Here is a 13,158-nt window from a genome sequence, read left to right as displayed (position 1 = left end):
GCTTATTTAACTTATACGCAGAGTACATCATGAGAAATGCTGGGCTGGAGGAAGCACAAGCTGGAATCAAGATTGCCGGGAGAAATATCAATAGCCTCAGATATGCAGATGACACCACCCTTATGGCAGAAAGTGAAGAAGAACTAAAGAGCCTCTTGATGAAAGTGTAAGTGGAGAGTGAAAAAGTTGGCTTAAAGCTCAACATTCAGAAAACGAAGATCATAGCATCTAGTCCCATCACTTCATGGCAGATAGATGGGGAAACAATGGTTGACTTTTGTTTTCTGGGCTCCAAAATCACTGCAGATGGCGATTGCAGCAATGAAATTAAAAGACGCTTACTCCTTGGAAGGAAAGTTATGACCAACCTAGATAGCATATTCAAAAGCAGAGACATTACTTTGCCAACAAAGGTCCGTCTAGTCAAGGCTATGGTTTTTCCAGTGGTCATATACAGATGTGAGAGTTGGACTATAAAGAAATCTGAGCACCGAAGAATTGATGTTTTTTAACTGTGGTGAAGACTCTTGAGAGTCCCTTGGACTGCAAGGAAATCCAACCAGTCCATCCTAAAGGAGATCAGTCCTGGGTGTTCATTGGAAGGACTGATGTTGAGGCTGAAACTCCACTACTTTGGCCACCTGATGTGAAGAGCTGACTCATTAGAAAAGACCCTGATGCTGGGAAAGATTGAGGGCAGGAGGAGAAAGGGATGACAGAGGATAAGATGGTTGGATGGCATCATTGACTCAATGGACATGGGTTTGGGTGGACTCCGGGAGTTGGTGATGGACAGGGAGGCCTGGCATGCTGCGGTTCATGGGATGGCAAAGAATCGGACATGACTGAGCTACTGAACTGAACTGAGTGGCTTCCTATGTAATAAGGGCTTCGCTTATGTCTCAGCTGGTAAAGAATTGTCCTGCAATGCAGGAGACCTGGGTTCAGTCCCTGGGTTGGGAAGATCCCCAGGAGAAGGGAAAGGCTACCCACTCCAGTATTCCGGCCTGGAGAATTCCATGGACTATATAGTCCATGGGGTCGCAAAAGAGTTGGACACGACTAAGCAACTTTCACCTTCACCACCTTCCTATGTATTAAACTCAGAGACAAAGTTTCATGTTAAATAATTTCCCAAAGGAATTTTCTAAATTATGTTTGCTTACTTCATACAAATGAACTTGTTCTTGGGTTACAGCAAAGATCAGTGACATGTTACTTTGTACCAGTTTATCAATGAGTAGTCACCTGTTGAATATTCCTAAAATTTAACACATGGATTTTAAGTATCTTAACAAAAGTATGTAAAATAAAAGTATTTCTTTCAAAAATAAAAAATCATTTAACATAATCTACCAGGCTAATGGTCTAAAGAAAAACCATGCAGTATATCCACTAATGCATTTGATAACATTCAACAGCCACTCATGGTATAATGCTCAGAAACACAGGAATAGAAGGGATTTTGCTCAATGTGATAAAGAACATCTGCAAAAAACTAGGCTAATATTATCTTAATGGTTAAAGACTGAATGACTTTTCCTAAAACAGAATAAGGCAAGGATGTCAGCTCTCACCACTTATATTCAAATAGTGCTGTAAATTTTAGCCAATGCAGTAAGACAAGACAAGGAATACAAGTTGGACAGGAAGAAATAAATTGTCCCCATTTGTGGATAACTTCATTGTCTGCAAGAAAAATCCCAAAGAATCTATCAAAGGGAAAATAAGAAAAACCTCCTGCAGCTAATGAGTGATTTCAGGAAGGTCACAGGGTACTAGATAAACCTACAGAAATCTATTGTATTTCTGTATACTAGCAGGGAACGTGGGTGTACCATGATTAAAAATGCAGTGCCATTTACAATAACTCAGAAGGGAGATAATTAGGTGTAAATTTAACAAAACATACAAGATTTGTATGCTGAGAAATAGTTTTTTTAAAAAATCTGATGAAAGAAATCAAAGAAGATATAGATAAATGAAGTGACATATGTGTTCATGGATTGGAAGCCTCACCACAGTAAAAATGTTAGTCTCTGCAATTCCTATTAAGATCCCAACAAAATTTTTATAGATGTAGAAAAGATTATTCTAAAACTTATGTAGAACAGCAGAGAAGCTGGAATAGCTGAAACAATTTTGAAAAAGAAGAGTAAGAAGAGTCTGTCTACCTGATTTCAAGATTTATTATATAGAAATCAAGACTTTATGGTATCAACAGAGAGATGACATGTAGGTCAATGGAGGGAATAGAAGATTGAGAGATAAGACACATGCAAATAAGCCCAACTGATTTTTGACAAAGATACAAAAGCAATTCAATGGAGGAAAGATAATAACTTTTTCAACAAGTGATGCTGAAGCAATTGGACATCAGGGTCGGACACGACGGAAGTGACTTCAGCAGCAGCAGCAGCAGGCAAAAAAAAAAAAGAAAAATCCTATCTAAGTCTCTCACCTTATACAAAAGTAACTCAGAATGGATCATAGTCTTAAATATAAAATGTAAAACTATAAAACTTTTAGGGGAAAAATGTAAGAGGAAAATCTCCAGGATCTAAGACTAAATAATTATTAAACTTGACCCCAAAGCATGACCCATAAAAGAAAAAAAAAAAAAGATAATTGGGACTTCACGAAGTTAAAAGCTCACGATCTGCAAAAACAAACAAAAAAACTTGTTAAGAAGATGAAGAAAAGCTAAAGACTGGGAGAAAATATTTGCAAACCACAAAATCTAACAAAGTACTGATATCTAATAAGTATAAAAAATACTCTCCAAATTCAACCATCAAAAAAATCCAATTAGAAAATGGATAAAAGTCATAGAGAGACATTTCTATGAAGAGAATATGCAAATGGAAAACAAGCACATGAAAAGATGTTCAACATCATTAGCCATCAAAGAGAGGCAAATTAAAACCACGGTGAGACATTATTACACACCTATCAGAACAGCTAAAATAGAAAGTGATCACACCAACTGCAGAAAACCTGGATCACTCGTACATGGTAGATGGGAACGTAAAATGGTACAATCACCCTAAAAAAGAGTTTGGAAGTCTCTTTAAAACAAACAAACAAACAAACCCTAAATATAGAACTACTGTATGACCCAATAATTAATTGTCCTATTGAGCATTCATGCCAAATAAATGTAAACTTATGTTCACACAAAAACTCTGTACACAAAGGTTTATAGCAGCTTTACTCATATTAATCAAAAACTGGAAGTAACCCAGATGTCCTTTAATGGTTGATTAAGCTACCCGTGATCCCCCCACACCATGCAGTGGTACTCACCTAAAAAGCACTGAACTGTCTACACATACAACAACCTGATGAACCTCCACAGAACTGAGCTGCATGAAAAAGCCATCCCAGAAGGTCACATATAGCATGATATCATTTATAGACATCTTTGAAGAAACAATATTATGGAGATTCATGACTGCCAGGAGTTGAGGGTGCAGGGGCTTCCCTGGTGGCTCCGTGCCGAAGCTGAAGCTGCAACACTCTGACCACCTGGTGTTAGGAGTCAATTCATTGGCAAAGACCCTGATGCTGGAAAAGACTGAAGGCAAAAGGAGAAGGGGATGACAGAGGATGGGACGGTTAGACAGTATCACCTACTCAGTGGACTTGAATTTGAGCAAACTCTAGGACTGCAGTCCATGGGGTGGCAAAAAGTCAGAGACGACTCAGCAACTGAACAACAAGGGGTGCGGGTGGGTGGGGTGGCTTCAGTGGGGTGGCCCAAGGAAGCTTATGGTGACAGAACAGTTCTGTATCTGGATTGTGACTGTGCTTACATAACACTACACATGTGATAAAACTGCTCACACACATCGCCATGAATGTACATAGAAATAGGTATTATTATCTCTGTCCTGCAGATGGGGAAACAGAGGCTTGGAAAAGTCCGGCCACCAGCCCCAGGGCCTCTGTCCTTCTGAGCACAGGCCTATGACCACTCGGCCTCACTTCCTCTGCCCTCGCAGGCCACACCAGCCATCAGACAGAGGACAGGGAGACCTCACCCTAACACTCTCCTGGCGGGTAGACTGGTTCCCCTGAGATGGGACCTGGGAGAGGGTGAAGCCCACCCAAGCGAGTCCTGATGGAGAAGGCAGGGGCAGAGTCCTCCTGCTTCTCTCCCAGCTCCACCCCCCGACCCTGGCGCTAGCCCAGTGCCGACACATAGGGACACGCCCCACCACTGTTCCCTTCCCGCTCTTTCCTGACTTGAGTCCCTGTGGGGTCACCCGCCCCTAACCGATGCCTTCTCCCCTTTTCCAGAGCTGAACTTCGTCACCCAGTCCCCAGAGGCGGCAAGACATGGGCCCCATTTTCCAAACCCTGACGCCTTTCATTTAACCAGAAGACGTGGAGTGGTGAGTTGGAGACTGGGGTTTTGCGGGAGCTGGGGGTGGGGGAGACCTGGGAGGATAGCACTGGTGTAGGGGTGCTGATGGGGGTCCGCTAAGCAGGAAAGCAGTGGTCGACAGCAGCCGCCTTCCCTCTTCCACTCTGGTGGGGACGCGTGAATTATTTATGCACCACGGTGCAGGTGTGGGAACCTCCCCCTCACGTCTTTGCGTTTGAATGGAGAGCAGAATGAGAAGGCCTCATGGAAGGAAGGCAGGATCCCTGCACATAGAGAACTGAGTCTCGAGTCCCTCGTCAGTGAAACTGGGCGGCAGCAGCGTTTCTTTCTTGTCAAGGTCAAGCAGAGATGATCCAGAGATGAGTGTTTAGCAGAGTAGCTGGAAGATAGTAGGTGCTCAGTGAATAAATAGATGCCTGGTTGTCTAGTGCGTGTTAGTTAATGGGCAGCTGTCTCTCCAGGGTCACAGTGCCATCCGGCCTTCCAGAGCCAGCCCCTATGGCAGCTCTGTGAGGTTTCTCTGGCTCCTAGCTGGGATTAACCACATCTTCTGTTTTCCCAAATCCCTTTCTTTGGGCTTCTGTTAATGCCTTGCTTGATCCGCCTTGCGTTATATACCTGTGGACCTCAAAGTCCATGCCTGTCCCCGAGACCCACACCTGTCAGGGACCAGAGGTCACGCTGCTCACGTACGAGCATCGGACCCAACTTACTTTCCGAAAGAACAGCCCCTGAGCCAGAGCTCAAGTCAGCTTCTCCTCTGACCTCAGAAGGTGTCATCAGCCCCTTTCACAGGTGAGAAGACTGAGACCCAGAGAGAAGTAACTACCAGCCAGGAGTTGAGAGCTCTGGGGTGCAACTCAGAGATTCTGAGCTCACTTCCTACTTACCCCACCCTGCCTGCACCAAGAAAGATGAGAAAGTCCAGACCCAAACAGGGGAAGGGGTAGACAGGCAGATGGGCCATGTGCCTCTGTCCTCAACCCTCAGAGATCACCCAGATCTCTCGCCTCACTGAAGTTCTGTTTCTTGCCCAAGCACTTTGGGACAAACCAGATTGTTTCCAAACACATTACATAATCGTGCACATATTTATTTAATGCCATCTCTTGAATATTAAACAATCGATAATGCGGAACAGAAACATGGGTGTTTAAACCCGGCAGCTTTTGACAGGCGTGGGTGCAGAAGGAGGTTGAGGAGAGCCATCTATGAGCCATCCATGGGAACAGGAGGTGACACCCACCCCTCCTCCTCTTCCCAAGACGGGTTGAAAAGCTTCCAAGGCTCACAAGGTTGGCAAAGATTTAGTGTTTTCACCACTGGGGCTCAACCTCTTTTATTACATAATACCAAGGATGCATGAGCTCTTCACTGGAAAAGACCGTGATGCGGGATAAAGACCTAGGAAAGACTGAGGGCAAGAGGAGAATGGAACGACAGAGGATGAGATGGTTGGATGGCGTCACCGACTCAGTGGACGTGAGTTTGAGCAAATTCTGGGAATTTGAAGGACAGGGAAGCCTGGCATGCTGCAGTCCATGGGGTCGCAGAGTTGGACACAACTTAGTGACCCAACAACAACAAAGGATGCTTGGGGCAGGGCTTGCTCAACTACCTCTTTATCTGTTTATGAGTGTTTATTGAGCATCTTCTATGTGCAGTCTCTGTTATGCTCTGATTCACCTTGGGGTACCCTTGAGAATGAAACACACGAGACCCGCTCCTCATACAGTTGAGCAAATAAATACAAAAGATGGCTTCTGGACATGACTAGCACTGAATAAAACAAAGCAGAGCAGCAGGGTGGGAGTGCTGGGCAGCCCCTAAGGAGGGGACTTCTGGCCAGAGGTCCCTATGGTGGAAGCAGCCAGCCATGCAGAGGTCTGGGTCAAGGCACAGGGGTGGTGAGGGGGGCAGGTTTGGGGAGAGCGTTCTGAGCAGATGAGGGTGGGGGCAAGGGGCAAGTGATCCTGATGGAGCTAAGGAAGAATGAGGAAGACAGTGTGCTGGGGAGGGGTGAGTGAGGCCCCCAAGTAGACTCTGCAGACAGGGGGATACCTCCTCAGCAGGGCCCTTGGGCCAGGCCTAGAGGATCCCCAAGAGAAGTTTAAATTGCAGTCTACATGCAGTGGCTAAGCTGTTGGAGGGCTCTAGCAATCTGATGAGTGTTAGGAAAACACCCCTCTGCAGCTAGGAGAGGACTGGGGAGTGGCAACATGCTGGGAAGGGCTGGGTCAAAGTTCTAGGTCTGGAGTGCTGGGGGTGGGCAGAGAGAATCCAAGGAGGGGCTGCGGGGGCCCCAAGTGCTAGTGGATCTGTCCAAGGTGATGGTGAGTTCCTCCCAGGGCAGCTGTGGAGGGCCTGGCCTGACCTGGCAGAAGTCATGGTAACTCAGATATCGATGATAATAATAGTACCTAGGATTCACCAGGCACTTGCTGTGAGCCAGGCACTGGTCTGAGCCTCTTATCCTCACCACCAGCCTGTTATATATGTATGTTCATTATCTCCATTTCACAGAAGAGGGAGGGGACCAAGGCACAGAGCAGTTAAGTGAAATGCCCAGGGTCACTCAGCGAGTTAATGGCAAAGCTGGGATTTGAACCCCGTCCATCTGACTCCATACATATGGCCCTCCATCCACGGTGGCTGAGTGAAATGATAACAGTAGCAATGCTAACAATGACGAGAGCAGTTGCTTAATACAGTGCTGGCTACATGCCAGGCCCTATTCTAAATGCTTTAACAAGTGCTAACTGGGGAATTCCCTGGTGGTCTAGTGGTTAAGACCTCGCCTTCCAGTTCAGGAGGTGGGAGTTTGATCCCTCACTGGGGGAGCTAAGTCACACATACCTTGAGGTAAAAAAACCAAAGCATAAAACAGAAACAAGGAAGGTTGTAACAAATTCAGTAAAGACTTTTAAAGTGATCCTCATTAAAAAAAAAAAAAAAATTCTCATCATTTAGTCTTCACAACAGCCTATAAGGCAGGCACGACCTTTATCCACATCATACAGAAGGAGACACTGAAGCACAGAGCTTTCCCTGCCAAGATTTGAACCCAGGAGTTCTAGCTCCAGAGTCCAGGCTTTTAGTGTAAGTTGGGGGAACGTTGACCACCTACAACCTAACCTGGCTCCATCTGCATTTCCAAGTCTGGGGCCAAGCCTTGGCTGGGCCAGAGTCCCAGCCATGTTGGGGAGTGGGGCAGGCACTCCAGGAGCCGTGGGAAATCACAAAGGGCTGGACTGTCCCCCGCCCCAGAGCCCGCTGGCTCTTCAGTGGCCAAAGCAGAGGGCTTCCCAGAGCCTGACCCACCTGCAGAAGCAGAGACGAGCCAACGCAGGCAGGCTCAGCTCCTTGACGTCATCTTGGAGACATCCCACCACCCTCTCTGCTGACAAGAGCATCCAGAGAGCAGTGAACCAAGAGGGAGGGGTCATCAAGTCAGATCACATCCATGAGAAATGTCTACCCCAAGTCTGCTCAGAAACAACCCCCCAAACAGTCCCAGTGGAACCTCTTTTAAGCAAAAACTACAGGCATCCTTCTCTATAAATAAATCCAACTGACAGACTTTCCACACCAGAGCAATGTCTTAGGCCATAGGAACTAACGCTAGTTTACAAAGCAGGTCAGCCCTTCTTCAGAGGTGGATGGCAGTTCCTGTCTGAGGGGCAGTGCTGGTGCCAGGGGACAGTGCGTGCAGAAGTGCCGTGTGATACGTGAAAACGTGTGCACGCAAGGGCTGTAACAGTACTCAAAATGTTTCTATAAGTCTTTTGCCTCTCTTTTGTTGTTAGGTTGTTTGTCTTATTGGATGGGCTTCCCAGATGGCTCAGTGGTGAAGAATCCACCTGCAATGCAGGAGATGTGGGTTCGATCCCTGGGTCAGGAAGATCCCCTGGAGAAGGAAGTGGCAACCCACTCCAGTATTTTTGCCTGGAACACCCCATGGACAGAGGAGCCTAACAGGCTACAGTCCATGGGGTCGCAAAGAGTTGGACACGACTTAGCAACTAAACACCAGAATTGTCTTATTGAGTTCTTTATAGTATATGTTTTCTATGAATGCCTCCTTTGTTTTCTGAAAAGTGAAAGCATTAGTCTCTCAGTCGAGTCAGACTCTTTGTGACCCCATAGAGTGTAGCCCGCCAGGCTCCTCTGTTCATGGAATTCCCCAGGCCAGAATGCTGGAGTGGATAGCCATTCCTTTCTCTGGGGATCTTCCTGACCCAGAGATTGAACCTGGGTCTCCTGCACTGCAGACAGATTCTTTACTTTCTAAGCCACCTCTTTATAGTATATATTGTCTATGAATATATCCTTTGTTATCCATATGATTGCAAGTATTTTCTCCTAATTTGTGACTTGTCTTCCCCTGGCCAGGCAGTCCGAGAGTCTGGAATGCCAGGGATGGAGCAAAGAGGTTGGGGCCGTGCACTCCACACCCTGAGGCCACTCAGCACAGGTTCTGTCTGGGGAGGCGGGCACGGTGAGGACTGCCAGGCTGCACACTTCTCCCATGGTGGTTTCAGGTCCCAGTCGTGCAGTCTTTAGCAAGGTGTTTAAATTTCTGCCACCTCAGTTTTATGTCTTTAAAATGGGAGTAAGAAGCCCTCCACATTGAGACGGTTGAAAGAATTGGGTGGGAGAGGACATTTCAGGGCATGGAGTGTCACCAGCTGCCCAGTGGGTCTCTGGTCCCAGTGGCCCCAGTGGGAACAATTGCCCGCTCTCAGCCTTGGGTGCCTGGGGTTGAGGGCACCCTTCCCCAGGGTCAGTGGGAGAACTAAAAAGGGACCCGCCTTCCCTTCACTAGGAAAGAATAAAACTTGTAACATCTTATTACTAGAAGGAACCAAAGAACTCCTCAACAACCCCACGCAGTGACTGGCACCTTTTCAAAATGTCTTGCTGATTACCTCCAGGGACAGGGACCTCACCACCTGTTCTGTGGCCAAGAGCAGAGGTGACCCCCAGTTCATGCAGCTCGTTCTTGGGCATTTTACACATAAATAAACCCAGTACTCCTCACTCAGGGCATCGTGGCTCTTACTTTACAGTTTTAACCACACGAGTTATGTGGTTTCTTAAGCTTGAGAATGGAAGACCCTGCTCACGTTTCACCTCTCCTGGAACCATCCCCCATGGAAATCAGTCACTCTCCTTCTCATTCTCTGCAGCTCTTCAGATATGCCTCTTCTGTGGTAGAAGGTATCCTGTTGTGTTTTATTTGGTTGTTCAGTTAGAGCTCTCTCGCTAGACTCTAAAGTCTCCAAGAGTGGGGGGCAGTGGAAAGAGCTTGCTTGGGCCTGAGAGTCAAATAGGTCTAACTTTCATGCCTTATTCCCTGCTGGCTGTGTGACCCAGAGGAAGTTATCCAGCCTCTCTGAGTACATGGATCACGTCAGAGTCTTCATCATCCTCGCTCCCTGTGTGTGCGTGCATACTTAGTCACTCAGTCGAGTCCGACTCTCTGCGACCCCATGGACTGTAACCCACCAGGCTCCTCTGTCCATGAGATATCCCAGGCAAGAATACTGGAGTGGATTGCCACTTCCTTCTTCAGGGAATCTTCTCGACCCAGGGATCGAACTCAGGTCTCCTGAATTGCAGGCAGATTCTTTACCACTGAGCCACCAGGGAATCCCCTCCCTGAGCAGAACCCACTTCTGTTTATCTGTGTATCCCTAGTCCCTGACCCACAGTGGGCGCTGAGCCCTTGTGGAATAGAGGAAGTGCTAGGAGGCTGTGAGTGCAGTCAGTCATTGCATTGCAGGGGAGGAGTTTGCTGCTAGAAGTGTGCAGCGCTGAAGCCAAGAGACAAAACAGGAAAATGAGATTCAAGGACCGGACACGGGCAGCAGTCCAGGGCTCCTTAGCGAAGGGGCAGCAGAGGGAAGCACACTCACACCACCACCCAGGAGCCAGCCCGCGGGAACTGCCAGCACCTCGGTCCCTGCGCCAGGGAAGTGCTCGTCTAGGACCTGTGCGACTTAACCTGTGTTTTAAAAAGCAAAAGCCTGGGAAGCAAAGGAAGTCGCTGGGTTGACTAAATAATATGTTTGCCACACAGACGTTCTACTGTTTGTCAAATAGGAGCCGTTGCGATCAGCAAAATATCAATTCACATAAAAAGAGAAAAACAGAGTCAAGGGCGAGTTCCTTACACCTGAAATGTTTAAAATAAAGGAGACTGTCAGCACGAGAAGGGGAGAATGACAGGAGCTGGGTAGGCACTCGAGTGGAAGTGCTCCTTCTCCGGAGACACTGGTGAAAGTCTATCTCTCTGCCCATCAGGAAACACACGTGTTTTCTTCCTGCTCTCTGTCAACAGACAGAAGGGAATCGGGCACATTATAATGGGACAAGCAAGGAGTATCGTGGGGACATGAGACAGGATGAGCGGGGGGCTGTGTCATCTTTTTTTCCCTTTAATCGAGAAAGGCTTCCTGGGGGAGGCAAGATCCGGGCTGTTTGGTCCAGGCCCTCCCCACTACCTGGCCTCTCCCCAGCGCTCACACTCACGTGGCCTCTTCATTGGCAGTCTCTGTGGCCAGGGTCTGGCCAGATGCACAGATGGTGGCCACCCTTTCCGCATGATCCCAGGGCCACTCGACACCAGCTTGTTGTACCGGGAGTCCTCAGAACAAAAGGACTTCCAGGTAACAGGACTGGAGCCAGCGTGCTGCTGATAGGATTGGAAGCCTCAAGTGAACGGCGGCCCAGGAGGAAGCCGGGGCCACAGAGAAGCGCCCATCACCCCCACTGTTTTTGGCAGAGGCGCTGTTTCGGCAAGCACAGGCACTGCGGAGGCCGGCCATGCTCCCCCGCCCCTCCTCACCCTGGCCTGCTCCTCGCTGGTCCCGAGACCAGAAAGGCAGGTCTCAGCCCTGCTGGCAGCTGGACTGGCCACTGCATAGGGTGTAACCACAGGCTGGAGACTTCTGCAGCGGGGGCCATCCATGCTGAAGCCAAGAGGTCAGGGTAGGGGTTTGTGTCCTCGGCCTGGTATGCAGGGGGGGACCCTTGGGGATTCTCCACCATCTCCAGCCCAGGTGTGGGTGGGGCATTCACTAGCACTGCAGGGGAGACCCTTGGGGATTCTCCACCATCTCCAGCCCAGGTGTGGGTGGGGCGTTCACCAGCACCGCGCACAGTCCTGCGCTGCCTGGGCCCCTCGAGGGTCTGGGTCTCCAGGGCCAGGGGGCGCTGGGATGAAGGCCCAGTGTGGAGGAGGGACCTCGAGCCGTGAGTCCTGGGCCCGGAGGGAGCCTGGAGGGTAGGCACACCCTTTGGAAGTCGATGAGGAGCCCCGAGGGGTCGGTCTCTGGCCTCACTCAGCTCTCTGGGCACCCTTCCTGCAGAGAACAGCTGACTCGAGCGAGAGCGTGAGAGATAGCCAGGTTCAAATCCAGGTCCCTGTGAGACTGTGCGTGTTTACTAGTGCCTCAGTTTCCCACCCTGTAAAATGGGGATGTGAGAGCAGGACTGATCTCATAAGGCTGTTGTGAAGATCGAGCAAGATGGCAGATGCAGCTCCATAGCTCTGAGCATCTCCGCTGCCTGCCCCTCAACACTCCCCAAGCGTGGGGCACACCTTCAGAGCCCACAGGGTCAGCGCTGGAAGGAAAATGAAGAGACCTGTAGGCTACTTGCCCATTTCACAGGCGCAACTGCAGAGGAGATGATCTAGGTCATGGCCCCAGACTCCAAGCCAGACAGGCCGTGGATTGAATCCTGAGTCTGCAGACAAGCTGTAGAGAAGTTCTTGACCCTCTGACCCCCATTTTTCAATATGTGAAGTGGAGATGATTGTAGTGGATATACTTCATGCGGGTATCTGTGAGGATTGAAATCATGCCTCACACATGAAAGGTGTATCCTGTACTTCATACAAAAATTGGGAGCCACCACCAGCACCAGCACCACCATCGCTGTGGTTATTGTTATTGTTGTTGTTGAAAACGATGTTGTTGTGAGGAAAGGGAGACTCAGAGAGGGAAAGGGACTTGCTGGCAGTTGCACAGCAAGTCAGAGGGCAAGACAGGTCCAGCCCTGGCCTCCTAACCCCCAGTCCCCATTCTTCCTGCTTCCCTCATCATCTCATTGGTCTTTGCTGCCTCTCAGTCCATCCTGCCTAGAGCTTGGTTTCCCCTTGCAAGAGGTCCCCCTGAAGCATCTGAGACCTGTCTCTCGCTGATCTTGTTGCTTCTGGGCACAGATTTGGGGTCACCACACAGGGGAAGCTGACATCCCCCGAGACAAGATGCTGGGCCATCAGTGTGCTGGTAAGGCTACCTTCTCCCTGTGCTTTCTACAGTGCCCGTCCAAAAGCCCCAGCTTCCCTGCTGTCCTCAGGGATCCTTGGCCAGGGGGATCCCTGAGGGGATCAGGATGCAGCTTTTGGGGGCTGACTCCTTTGTTCCCCAAGAGGCTCCTTAGGGAGGGGAGGATTGGGACCCCAACTTCCACCAAAGCTTCCCTGCATATTGGGGTCAGATCCAGGGTCATCCTCAGGGGGTTCCTGGTTCCTTAGCCAATCTGGGCCACCTGTGCCAGCTTGCCTCTGTCTCTCTACCTTCCAGCCATCAGAGCTCAGCCTTTCCTGGCAGGAAGGGACAGAGACACAAAAGGAGGCTGAGGAGGGAGAGGATGGAATTTGCTTTAAGGAGAAACAGGAGTTATGTACTTGTTTTAATAATATAAATATTACATGAACAATAATCATTCTTATGCTTCCCACATATTGAACACTTGCT

At 48.8% G+C, this 13,158-nt stretch overlaps 1 long non-coding RNA gene across 1 annotated transcript in view; it reads left to right on the top strand.

Moving 5' to 3' along the window:
• The window catches only part of LOC147348658 (uncharacterized), a 108,436-nt gene extending 104,050 nt beyond the window's left edge, over window positions 1-4,386 (top strand). The window contains exon 3 of the long non-coding RNA XR_015151811.1: window positions 4,303-4,386. This is a non-coding gene — a long non-coding RNA (uncharacterized LOC147348658). The remainder of the gene's footprint in view (window positions 1-4,302) is intronic.
• Window positions 4,387-13,158: the final 8,772 nt, after the last annotated feature.

Source organism: Bos grunniens, chromosome 22 (genome assembly GCF_055505025.1).
Source record: "Bos grunniens cultivar Pamir isolate PY7600 chromosome 22, Bosgru_T2T1.0, whole genome shotgun sequence".
NCBI lineage: Eukaryota > Metazoa > Chordata > Mammalia > Artiodactyla > Bovidae > Bos > Bos grunniens.
The sequence above is the reverse complement of the archived record's forward strand: the minus strand, read 5'-3'. Positions and strand labels throughout refer to the sequence as shown.